Source organism: Adiantum capillus-veneris, chromosome 18 (genome assembly GCF_014529385.1).
Source record: "Adiantum capillus-veneris isolate H3 chromosome 18, ASM1452938v2, whole genome shotgun sequence".
Taxonomy (NCBI): domain Eukaryota; kingdom Viridiplantae; phylum Streptophyta; class Polypodiopsida; order Polypodiales; family Pteridaceae; genus Adiantum; species Adiantum capillus-veneris.
Genome location: NC_140948.1, coordinates 95,699,731 through 95,712,360, shown reverse-complemented (window position 1 = coordinate 95,712,360; position 12,630 = coordinate 95,699,731).

Here is a 12,630-nt window from a genome sequence, read left to right as displayed (position 1 = left end):
CCACCACCACTGAGGTATGCATCAAGGCCAACAAACTTACAACTCTGAGTGGAGAGACCAAGACTAGTGCTTGGCCATCAACCACCAACTACCAGGTGAAGATCATGCAGTAGTGAGATATGTGTATCTAGATCAATACCGGAAGGAGAACACTCTAGTGCCAATACAAATGCAATACAAAGAGGAACACTCCACAAAATTGTGGAGAGAACTGAACCGGCCATAAGTTGAGCAATTAATGTCCGATTTGAGCACTGCAAAGCACATGTTGTAGCCCATGCCAGGCACTAGCAACCAAACCCTTGTTAAGCTTGATCCAATTTCTACACACACATCCCAAGGTGGGTCCAAGAACAACAAAACCGGCCCCCAAAAAAGTATTGTGCTATCCATATCTTCCTCGTCCGGCGGACTTTGATTGACAAGCCATAAAGATAGGCATGAGAGTGTGTCAAGCTCTACAATTTTGGCATATAAATCCAAATTTTGATAGAATCTCTGCATCCTAGTCTACAGGTATCAAATCCTTAAAACCCACAATTAACATACATTTCAATCAACATAATACATTCTGGCATAAATTATAAGTTTGGCAAAATTCCAAAATGCATACAAATTTGTATCTTTTATCACCTGCCCGCAAAGCGACATGACACCAGGTCTGAGAAAAATCCAAATGGAGGTGGTCAAGGTCATTTCCCGATCTGTGCTTCAACCTACTTTAGAGGATTGCATGTTGATTTGATAACTTGAGTTGTTGATTGTGATGCAAATATTTCCGCTCGTTATAAGTCAAAGGTATGGGAATTTCATTTTATATTCATGGGTTTTTCAACTAGAAGTGTTATATGTTTCTAAACTTTTATCATGATATCCGTAGGGTAAAGAATTGGGTGCAAAAATTCTATGGAGAATCGAGTGCTTGTGGAAAAGAGTCATTAATAATAGACTTAAAGAGGTACTTCACATTTTTGTTTATCCACAGCATGCGTTTTCTAGGTCAAACTCATAGAGAGGAGGACATATGATTTGTATTCAAGATTTCGACAACGAGGCCTAGATCAAGCATTGATATTTCAATAGAATGCAAAGAACTCAAAATGGAGATCTAAAAAGAGCATGGGTGTGATTTGATCACATTCGATGGGCACACATTTACGACCCGAGGCAAGTTGTCTTTCTACGTTCACTCCAAGATTGTATAGCACAAATATCCTCTACACATATAGATGAGCATTGAATGTTAATGTGGGTTTCCGTTGGTATTTAGTGTCCAAGAGTTAATGACAACTGCCATATGTGAGATGAAAGAAGAGGACACTAGAGCCTAGATGATATTTTGGCAACAAATGATCAATGTGGTAGAGTGCAATGGGGCACCTCCATGGGACTTCATTGGGTATATGGCAGATGAAGCCCAAGAAAACTCCACAGGACTTCATTAAGTATATGGCAGATGAAGCCCAAGAAAATTGAAATGTCATATGCATGATCTTCAATGGAGGGTTGGATAAGGTGATGGAAGGTAGCAAAAAAATTTACCTTTCCCATTGGGAACAAAGACTAGGGATCTACACCAGAAAATATATAGTCAATGCATTTCAAGATGAGCACAGTGGCTATGTCGAATGTGGCAGTGCGCAGAAAGCACTAAAGATGCAAAGGCCCAGCATCGGTTCATTCTAGCTTGGTGTCCAACAAGGAATGTGGAAAATGGGAATCAAGGCACAATGGAGTGTTGGTTAAGTTGGTGGCATGTGAAGAACCCTCATTGGAGGAAAGAAATCATTGGGGTAAGTATTGATCTATGTTTTTGGTTAGGTTTTAGGATGTCCATCTATGAAGCCTTATATGACATCAATGGGATAATTTTCCATCATTTTGCAGTCTTTAGATGACCACTACATCAAGATTGTCCCTCAAATGAATCTCTTAGAGTCACATCACATGTCATGGCTACTAGGTGAAGGTCACAAGAAAAATATTTCTTTGTACGATGCAACAATTTCAAACTTCGGGAACACACTCCTTCAACAATCCAAATGAATGGCATATACAGAGGGTAAGCATTTATGAAGTAGACCAAGCATAAGAAATATGAGAGACAATGCAACTTCACAAAAATTCCACACACCTAGTCCATCACAGACTAGCCATGTTGTGAATGATGCAATACAAGCCACCAGCCTTCCAAGGATGCCTGAGTTTTTTGGAGACAAGGTTACAATGACGAAGTGATGCAAAAGGGCAGCAATGGAAGGTAGTGGTGGTGGGATGAAAAAAAAAGCTCACTCTGTACCCCACCCCCCCACCCCCACACACACACCATTAAGATGCGTACTTTTGGAAATGTATGCAACATGTTGTAGCTTTGAAGACTCCATAAAAGCCTTCATCTCCAAAAGCCACATCAAATTGTTGAATAAAGGCCAATAAATGGCACCAAACGTACCATCATAGTTGAGAAAAGTGATATTTTCCCTCCCTCCTTGAACTTCTTAAGCTTGTTGGATCTTTTCCATGCGCCATAGGATTTGCGATGTCCTCTTCTCTTCAGCTCCTTCAAAGAGTAGCCACTACTTTCATTGGAAGAGGATGGTGACAAAGATGGAGAAGTCGATGACCTCTTTCTTTCCTTTTTCTTCTTTGAATTCCTTTCTTCTCATCTTGGAATCAAGATGAGAAGGAACTTTTTTCCCTCTTTGGAGGAGTTGGAAATCTTTGTGACCTCTGTTGGTGTTAAAGTTATTGCATCTCAAGTGAACTGCCCACAGTGATCCCATTACTTATTTTGGCTTTTAGGTATTTATTTTACTTATTTATCAAAGTCTAGATAGGGTAATTTGCTTAGGTGGGTATATATGCAACCCATTGCCCCCATTGTACAAGTATCAGTTTATTCATTGCCAAGGTTGGTTGGTTCAAGACTCTCTCTCTCTCTCTCTCTCTCTCTCTCTCTCTCTCTCTCTCTCTCTCTCTCTCTCTCTCTCTCTCTCTCTCTCTCTCTCTCTCTCTCTCTCTCTCTCTCTCTCTCTCTCTCTCTCTCTCTCTCTCTCTCTCTCTCTCTCTCTCTCTCTCCCCCAACGTTACGAAGTTTTCCCTAGCATCCTCTCTCAGCGTTACGAACTCCCACCAGGCTGCAGGGCAGTGCCTAGCTGGGGGGGCTTAAGCTACAGCTCTGCATCTCATTGCCAAACACATTAAGGTTAGAGGTAGAAGATGTTGCCAACTCGCAAAACCTGCAACACCTGCGGATCTACGACAGGTAGGACTAATCGGCAAAATCTATGACCTGTCAAGAAATTGTGTCTGACTTGGATAATTTGCTTCAATTTGTGAAAAACTTAGCTTAGAGGCTTATCTTGAAGTGTTTCATCAATGTATAGCATCAAATGTCCATAAAGATGTCAAAATTTGCTAGATATAAATAATCACAATTATTTACAGTTGCCCCAAATCAAAATGTTTTTGGTCAAATGGCAGTACCACAGGCTAAGGCATGTTGTATTGAACACTCACATCAAGTTTGGTGAAATTTCGATCTTAAAAGTGAAAATTGTGGCCAGTTTTGTAAAGACAGTCTCCGAACACAAAATTGTTGACAAAGTAAGCAGGGTTTATCCAAACTTTGTGAAAATTTTCTAGGGAGATTAAGTTGAGTTTCTTACCTGTTTGTATCATCAACTTGGCAAAAAAAACGCTAAAAAGTCCCAGAAGTAAATAATCGCGATTATTTACATCTGCCCTAGATTTGAGATTTTTTGCACAACTGAGTATACCACAGGGTTAAGCACATCAAGTAGACTACTCATATCAAGTTTGGTGAAATTTGGATCACAAACGTGAGACCTAAGTTAGATTCTTGAAAATTGAGTCTGCGAACACTAAATCGTTGATAACTTGGACAAATCTTGTTCAAACTCAGTGAAAATTGTCCAGAGACTACAACAAGGTGTCTATATGGCAAAATAAGTCTAAAAAGTCACCGGTTTGGGTTCCATCGAATCAAAATTGATACATGATAACTCAGTTTCTAGGTTGTAGATTAGTCATTTAGCTCTTTGCAAGGGTAGAATCTGGAAATCTCATTTGCTGACTCACTTAGCTCAGATTGAAATGATAGACACAAACCAATCACAATAGTTAGCAAAATTGTGCAGTATTTGAGAGAAAACAACTAACTTGGTTAAAACTATCACATGAACCAGGTTGTAGGCAAAGAATTGGGAGCTTGACAGGAGCTGAATTCAAGTTAAGTGGTCAAGTTAAGTGGTCAAGTTAAGTGGAAAAACGGATAACAATCCGATATGCAGGGAAGTACTCTATCCACGGCTTAACAAATCTATATGAACCTTAGATCTAGTCGTACACTAGAAAATCAAGGCATACTTGGAGAGATCGCTAATAGGGTATCCATTGAAGAGAGTGTGAATCAAGGTGATCAATTGGGCACTATCTTTGAAGAAGTCCCAGACACTTATTCCGCCTCAACATCTGTAATGTCTTCCTATTCGACTCTGTCAGGAACCGGAAAAACAATGCGATATAAGCACATACTCACTGAAGGAGTACAAGCGGAAGTGCGACGCGAGAGAGAGTGCGAGAAGAAGAGCACGACGATATGGTGAACTCGCTCTACTGTAATGTATAGAGCATAGTGAGTTCTTATTAGGTTTTTACAAAAGAATATGTGTACATACCTGGCGGCTCGCCCACTTACCTGGGCGACCACATTGGGCTTTATACCCCAACAACCTCCCACTTAAAGTCCAATGTGGTACTTTAAGTGTGAGAGAAGCTACTATACAAGCTAATATACAAGAGATGTACTACCCTACACCTAACTGCTTGCGAAAATGCGCAAAGCTCTCTGAGGCAAGTCCTTTTGTAAGTAGATCAGCAGGATTTTCTGTGCTGTGAACTTTGACAAGCTGAAGTTGCTTATCCTCGAGCATTTCCCTGATGAAATGATACTTCACATCCACATGCTTTGTCTTTGAGTGATAAACTGGATTGCGAGCCAATTGTATAGCACTTTGACTATCACAATATAACACAGGCATCTCTTCTTTGATTCCCAAATCTGTTACTAGTTGATTAAGCCAAATTGATTCTTTGCATGCCTCTGATGCTGCAACATATTCAGCCTCTGTAGTAGACTGAGTAACACAATCTTGTAATCTAGAACGCCATGATACTGCTCCACCAGCCAATGTAAAGACATAACCTGACGTAGACCTTTGGTTGTCTAAGTCACCTGCATAATCTAAGTTTGTAAAACCCTTTACACTTAGCTCCTGACTCCCATAGCATATACGCATACTCTTTGTAGCTTTTAGGTATCTCAATATTCCTTTCACTGCCTCCCAATGTTTCTTGCCTGGGTTTGACATGTATCGACTTACTACACCCACTGCAAATGCAATGTCTGGGCGAGTAGCAATCATTGCATACATCAAACTACCCACTGCAGACGTATATTGAATCTTATCCATTTCAGCCTGTTCTTCCTCAAACACAGGACAATCTTGTTTGCTAAGTTTCACATATGGTGGCAATGGAACACTCAGTGCCTTTCCCTTCTCCATATTGAAACGTTGCAAAACCTTGTCAATATACTGTGTTTGAGATAACCAAATCAACTTCTTTGATCTGTCTCTCTCAATGCGCATACCAAGTATATAACTTGCCTCACCCATGTCTTTCATGTCAAACGATTTTGCCATCTTTGACTTCAAAGCTGAAATTTCTTCCAAGTGCTTGCCAGCAATCAACATGTCATCCACATACAAAATAAGGATCAGCCAACTACCATCCTTAGCCTTCTTTGTATATAGATAGTGATCGAACTCACTACGTTTGTAGCCTTGAGAAAGCATAAACTTGTGGAATTTATGGTACCATGCCCTCGGTGATTGTTTTAAGCCATAAAGACTCTTTAACAACTGGCATACCCAATCTTCCTTGCCTTTCTCAACAAACCCTTCTGGCTGCTGCATGTAAATTTCCACATCTAAATCACCATGCAAGAATGTTGTCTTGACATCCATTTGGTGCAACACCAAATCTAATATGGCAACCAATGCAAGAAAGCATCTCAATGTAGTCATCTTGACCACCGGAGAGAAGACTTCATCAAAGTCAATGCCTTGTTCTTGCTTAAAGCCCTTGGCAACAAGCCTTGCTTTGTACTTTGGCTGACTATCATGAGCGGTGATCTTATACCTGTAAACCCATTTACAAGGTAGAGCCTTTTTGCCCTGTGGTAATTTAACTAGCTTCGATGTCTTGTTTTTATGCAGAGCTGTCATCTCTGACTGCATGGCCAATTGCCAATTCCCGGAGTCCTTCAATTGCACTGCTTCCTTGTAACATGAAGGCTCATTGCAATCAGTCAACATGACATAGTTCATAGATGGAACAAACCTATCAGGAGGTCGCGTGACACGTCCAAATCTACGCACAATAGGTGGCTCAGGCTCAGCCACAACCTGTGGTTCCACTCTATCCTGTTCTTGCTCCTCTTGAGCCCTGACATTTTGTCTTGCACGTGCAGGTCCATCTTCTTGGATAACAACTCTTCTAATCTCCTCAACCCTCTCTGGTTTAGAATGATATTTTGATTCATTAAAGTGAACATCATTGCTGTGGACAACCTTTCTGGATTCGGGATCCCAAAGTCTGTACCCCATCTCACCAGAATTACCATAGCCTAGAAAGATGCACTTTCTACTCTTTGGCTCAAGTTTGTTCCTAAATTCCTTTGGAACGTGAGTATATGCCTCACAGCCAAAGACTCTGAGATGCTTATATGAGGGCATTTTGCCTGACCATACCATCTCTGGCACTGAATCCTTCTGCAAAACCTTGCTAGGAGATCTATTTACAAGATGAACAGCTGTTGATACAGCTTCAGCGCAAAACCCATTTGGCAGTTGTGCATTAGACAACATACTTCTGACCTTCTCTTGTATGGTCCTATTCATCCTCTCAGCAACACCATTTTGAGGAGGATTGTAAGGAGCAGTAAGTTCACGTTTTATACCTTTTGACTCACAAAAGTCCTGAAAGGCCTTTGAAACATACTCTCCACCATTGTCAGTGCGTAAGCATTTAAGCTTCTTGCCACTCTGATTCTCCACAAGTGTCACAAACGTTTTGAAAACACTAAACGCTTCATCCTTGTGCTTGAGAAAGTAAACCCATACTTTCCTCGAGTAATCATCTATAAATGTCATAAAGTAAGAAGCTCCCCCTAGAGATAGGTTAGGCATAGGTCCACAAAAATCACTATGAACAAGTGCCAACTATGTATCTCTTCTACTGCTTCTATGCTTATGTGGCTGCTGTGTTTGCTTACCATACAGACAATGTTCACAGAATTCAAAATCATTAAATGAAAAGCCAGGCAAATAACCAGAACGAGACAAGATTTCCATTCCCTTCTTGGACATATGTCCTAACCGGCTATGCCACAAAGAAACGTTCGGCTGCTCGGTTACATTGATTACATTTTTAGAGACATTTGATACATAAATCATGTAAAGTCCTCTAGACTTTACTCCATGTGCTATTGTCATAGAACCCTTGGATATCTTCCACATGTTCTGTCCAAAAATGGTGACGTAGCCAGCATCATCAAGTAAACCTGTGCTGATCAAGCTCTTTGTAATTGCGGGAACATGTCTCACATTCTTCAGCGTGAAAGAAGAGCCATTCTGAAACTTCAATTGAACATCTCCAACACCTAAGATCTCACATGTCTGCCCATTGCCTAGCCGAACATGATCTTTAGTGGTCACATAAGAGGTAAACCACTCCTTGTTTGGAGACACATGAAGTGATGCCCCTGAGTCTATAATCCAGTCACTCAGTGCATTTCCATCAGATGCTGTAAGAAGAGCTGAGTCCATTGTATACTTCAAGAAGTAGATGTCTCCTGACACTAGACTGTCATCCTCTGCAACAGTGTTTGTCACATTTATTTCTTGAATCTTCACTGAGGACTTGTTCTTCTCACCATGGTCTTCAGCTTTCTCTTTGCCTTTTTCTGCTTTCCATTCTCTGCAGTCTCTTTTCATGTGACCCTTCTTGCCACAATGGTAGCATTCTATGTCACTCTTGCCTTTAGCACTGCTGGACTTGCTCTTCTTAATCCAGTATATGTTAAGTATGGAGCCTGATTTACCTTTGTAATTTTCTGTGGTAAAAGCACACATTTGTAAGGCCCCCATTATGAGGAGAAGCCATCGTGCGTGAAGGAAAATCACTCACCGGAAACCAAAATTTTCACGGACAAGAATCAGGGGCAACTTTAAAGGCCTCGGGGGCGGAGGCCCCCGAGACTTTTTTTCGCCGAAATATTCCTTTTTCGCCAGAATATTATGGCCGGACGGCAGTCGGAAAGTGGTCGGAAAACAACCGGTCGGTTGGCCGGTGGCCGGTAGTCAATGGCCAATGGCCGGTGGTCGGAAGTCAATGGCCGGTGGCCGGTGGCCGAATTCAAAAGCGGACTTGTCTTCTCAAGGGCGGCCACACATGGGCGGATTGGAGGGTCCGATTTGGACTTATTCGCACAAGGGCGGCTACACATGGCTGTCTCTCATAAGAGAGGGCAGCCCTTTTGGCCTATAAAAGGAGGCCATTTCTACACACATTTCATAGTGTGAAGTTGATGCAACAAGGTGAGTGTGAGGTGGTGAGAGTGAAGCAAGGCGGGAGCTCCATTAAGGGTATAATCCCTTTGTAAATTACTTCTTGTTTTGAAGTACTAAAGCCATTGAGTGGCTGCTTTCCCGTGGACGTAGCCCACATTGGGTGAACCACGTATATCGTGTGTACTCTCTCTCTCTCTCTCTCTCTCTCTCTCTCTCTCTCTCTCTCTCTCTACTCTATAATCTCGTGTATGTAAATCTGTCTCTCTCCATTAAGTAATCTACTCAATTATCTATTTAGCTACGTCTTATTTCCTAACAACTGGTATCAGAGCAAGGTTTGCTCGTAGCTAAATTATCTCAAGGAAAGGATTCCTTGAATTGAGTGGGAGTTATGGCGGAGGAAGGGAAGCTCAAGATTGAGAAGTTCAACGGCAAAAACTACCAACATTGGAAGATGCAGATTGAAGACTATCTCTACCAGAAGGACCTCTATTTGCCACTAGGCGGTCTTGCGAAGAAGCCCGCAACAATGGCAGATGAAGCATGGATTGTCCTTGATCGAAAGGCACTAGGAACAATCCGGTTAAGCTTGGCGTCAACGGTGGCCTTCAATGTTTCGGAGATGAAGACCACGGAGGACTTGATGAAGTCACTTGACGACTTCTACGAGAAACCATCGGCATCCAATAAGGTATTTCTTATGAAGCGCTTGTTCAATCTAAAGATGGCAGAGAATGGTTCAGTTGCAGAACACCTAAATGACTTTAACACAAACATAAGTCAACTTCGATCAGTGAAAATCAATTTCGATGACGAAGTACGAGCTCTCCTTATACTATCATCTCTACCGGATAGTTGGGACAGCCTTGTGATGGCTGTAAGTAATTCTATCTCTGGCACAAATACTCTTAAGTTTGATGATGTTGTGGGTGTTCTCCTAAGCGAGGAAATGCGAAGGAGAAGCACAGGAGAATCATCAAGTGCTGCACTATCAGTGGAAACAAGAGGAAGGCCTAAGGAGAGGTTCAAAAACCAAAAGGGTCGTGATCGCTCAAGGCGGAGCAAGTCACGCACAAAGTCAGTTCTTGAATGTTGGAACTGCGGCAAGAAAGGCCACGTCAAGAAGGATTGCTGGTCCAAGAAGAAGAAGGAGACAGAGTCTCAAGACAACAAGCCAACATCGGAGGCCAATGTGGCGGGTAAAGTAGAGCAAGATGCTCTAATTCTCTCATTAGACAATGTGTCTAATTCCTGGATAGTAGATTCCGGGGCTTCATTCCATGCGACACCACACAAGCAACATTTCCAAGACTACACTAAAGGTAATTTTGGGTATGTATACTTGGGAGATGATGAAGCTTGTGAGATTGTCGGCAAAGGTACAGTTTCTGTCAAAACTGCTAACGGAAATGAATGGAAGCTTAAAGATGTTAGGCATGTTCCTTCTCTTTGCAAAAATTTAATCTCTACAGGACAATTGGACGATGAAGGTCACAAAATTGCATTTGGAAACAAACGGTGGAAGATCTCAAAGGGATCTTTGGTGGTTGCCAAGGGTGAAAAAGTCGGTACACTTTACTTGTGTGCTGTTAGCACGCAACCTTCAGCTTGTGCAGCAACTATAGAAGTTGACAGTGCGGTGTGGCACTACCGACTTGGGCATATGAGTGCCAAAGGAATGCAAATCCTTCAAACAAAGAAGCTTCTACCAGGTTTGAAAGAAGTGGACTTAGAGTTCTGTGAAGATTGTGTTTATGGTAAACAAAAGAGGGTAAAATTTCAAAAATCAGGAAATGAAAGAAAAAATAAAAAACTTGAGTTGGTTCATTCTGATGTTTGGGGTCCTGCAAGTACACCATCACTTGGTGGCTCATTGTACTATGTAACATTCATAGACGATGCGACTAGAAAAACATGGGTTTATGTCATGAAGAATAAATCCGATGTATTTTCCATATTTCAAAGGTGGAAAGCCTTTGTGGAGAATGAAACAGGTACCAAGGTTAAATGCCTCAGATCCGACAATGGAGGCGAATATTGCAGCCAAGCTTTTGAAAGCTTTTGTGCTAGCAATGGCATTCGGAGGCAAAGGACAACCCCAAGGACACCTCAACAAAATGGGATTTCGGAAAGGATGAACAGGACAATCATGGAACGAGCACGAAGCATGCGGCTACATGCAGGCCTACCGCTTGAGCTTTGGGCAGAAGCTGTAAGTACGTCTGTGTACTTAATCAATCGGTCACCCTCAACGGCATTGGATGGGGGAGTTCCAGAAGAGGCATGGATAGGTAAACCGGTGAATTATGCATTTCTCAAAGTGTTTGGGTGTGAGGCTTTCATGCACATAGATAGAAGCCTAAGATCAAAGTTAGATGCAAAGTCCAAAAAGTGTTTCTTCATTGGATATGGAGAAGGAGACTTTGGGTATCGCCTATGGAATCCTGAAGATGGTAAAATCTTAAGGAGTAGGGATGTAATTTTTAACGAACAAAATATGTACAAAGATTACTTGGAAAGAAAAAAAAGAAAAGAAACAGGTGATGAGTACATGGAGCTTGAGGACGGTGAAGACTCAAGGACTGCAAACGGTGACAATGTGCAACAACGTCAACCAAATGAGGAGCCTCAACCTATTCCCCGAAGATCTACAAGAGCAAGTAGACCTCCAGAAAGGTTTGTTCCTTCCTTCAACCATCTCTTGATCTCAGATTCTGGAGAGCCGGAATCATATGAAGAAGCTATGCAACATGAATCCAAAGAAGAATGGACGAAGAGCATGCACGTGGAGATGGACTCACTACATCAGAACCAAACATGGGAGTTGGTTGAGTTGCCTAAAGGTAAGCAGGCACTTCAAAACAAATGGGTGTACAAGATAAAGGAAGAAGAAGGTGGGAAGAAAAGGTACAAATCTAGGCTTGTGGTAAAAGGTTTTTCTCAAAAGAAAGGTATTGACTTCAATGAAATATTTTCTCCTGTTGTAAAAATGAACTCAATTAGGCTTGTCTTAAGCCTTGTGGCTGCTCATGATCTAAATCTCGAGCAAATGGATGTAAATACGGCATTCCCTCACGGTGACTTAGAGGAGGAAATCTACATGCTTCAACCAAAGGGGTATGAAGTAAAAGGTAAGGAGAAAATGGTTTGCAGATTAAAGAAGAGCTTGTATGGTTTAAAGCAAGCATCAAGACAATGGTACTTGAAGTTTGATCGATGGATGTTGGATCATGGATTCACAAGATGCAACTCGGATCACTGCGTCTACACGAAGAATTTGGGAGATGGGAAATTCATCATCCTAATGTTGTATGTTGATGACATGTTGATTGCAAGTGCTAACATGCTGGACATCAAAGACCTAAAAGAGGAGCTGTCCAAATCTTTTTCAATGAAAGATTTAGGTGCTGCAAAGAGGATACTTGGTATGAAAATATCAAGGGACAGGACGAAGAAGACAATAAAGCTATCTCAAGAAGATTACATCAAGAAGGTACTAGAAAGGTTTGCAATGCAAAATGCAAAACCAGTTTCCACACCTTTGGCTGGTCATTTTAAACTAACGAAGGATATGTGTCCAAAGACACAAGAGGAGATAGCCTATATGTCTAAAGTTCCATATGCTGCAGCGGTAGGTTCTCTAATGTATGCTATGGTCTGGACAAGGCCAGACATTGCACATGCAGTGGGAGTTGTGAGTAGGTTCATGGACAACCCAGGTAAAGAGCATTGGCAAGCTGTGAAGTGGATACTTAGGTATCTAAAAGGGACAACAACAAATGCTTTGTATTTTGGAGGAACTGATATTTTTCTAGAAGGGTATGCTGATGCAGATATGGCAGGTGACAAAGATACTCGAAGGAGCACTACTGGCTATGTGTTCACGGTTGGAGGCACAGCAGTAAGCTGGGCTTCAAAGCTGCAGAAAGTGGTTTCACTTTCTACCACGGAAGCAGAGTATGTAGCAATGACG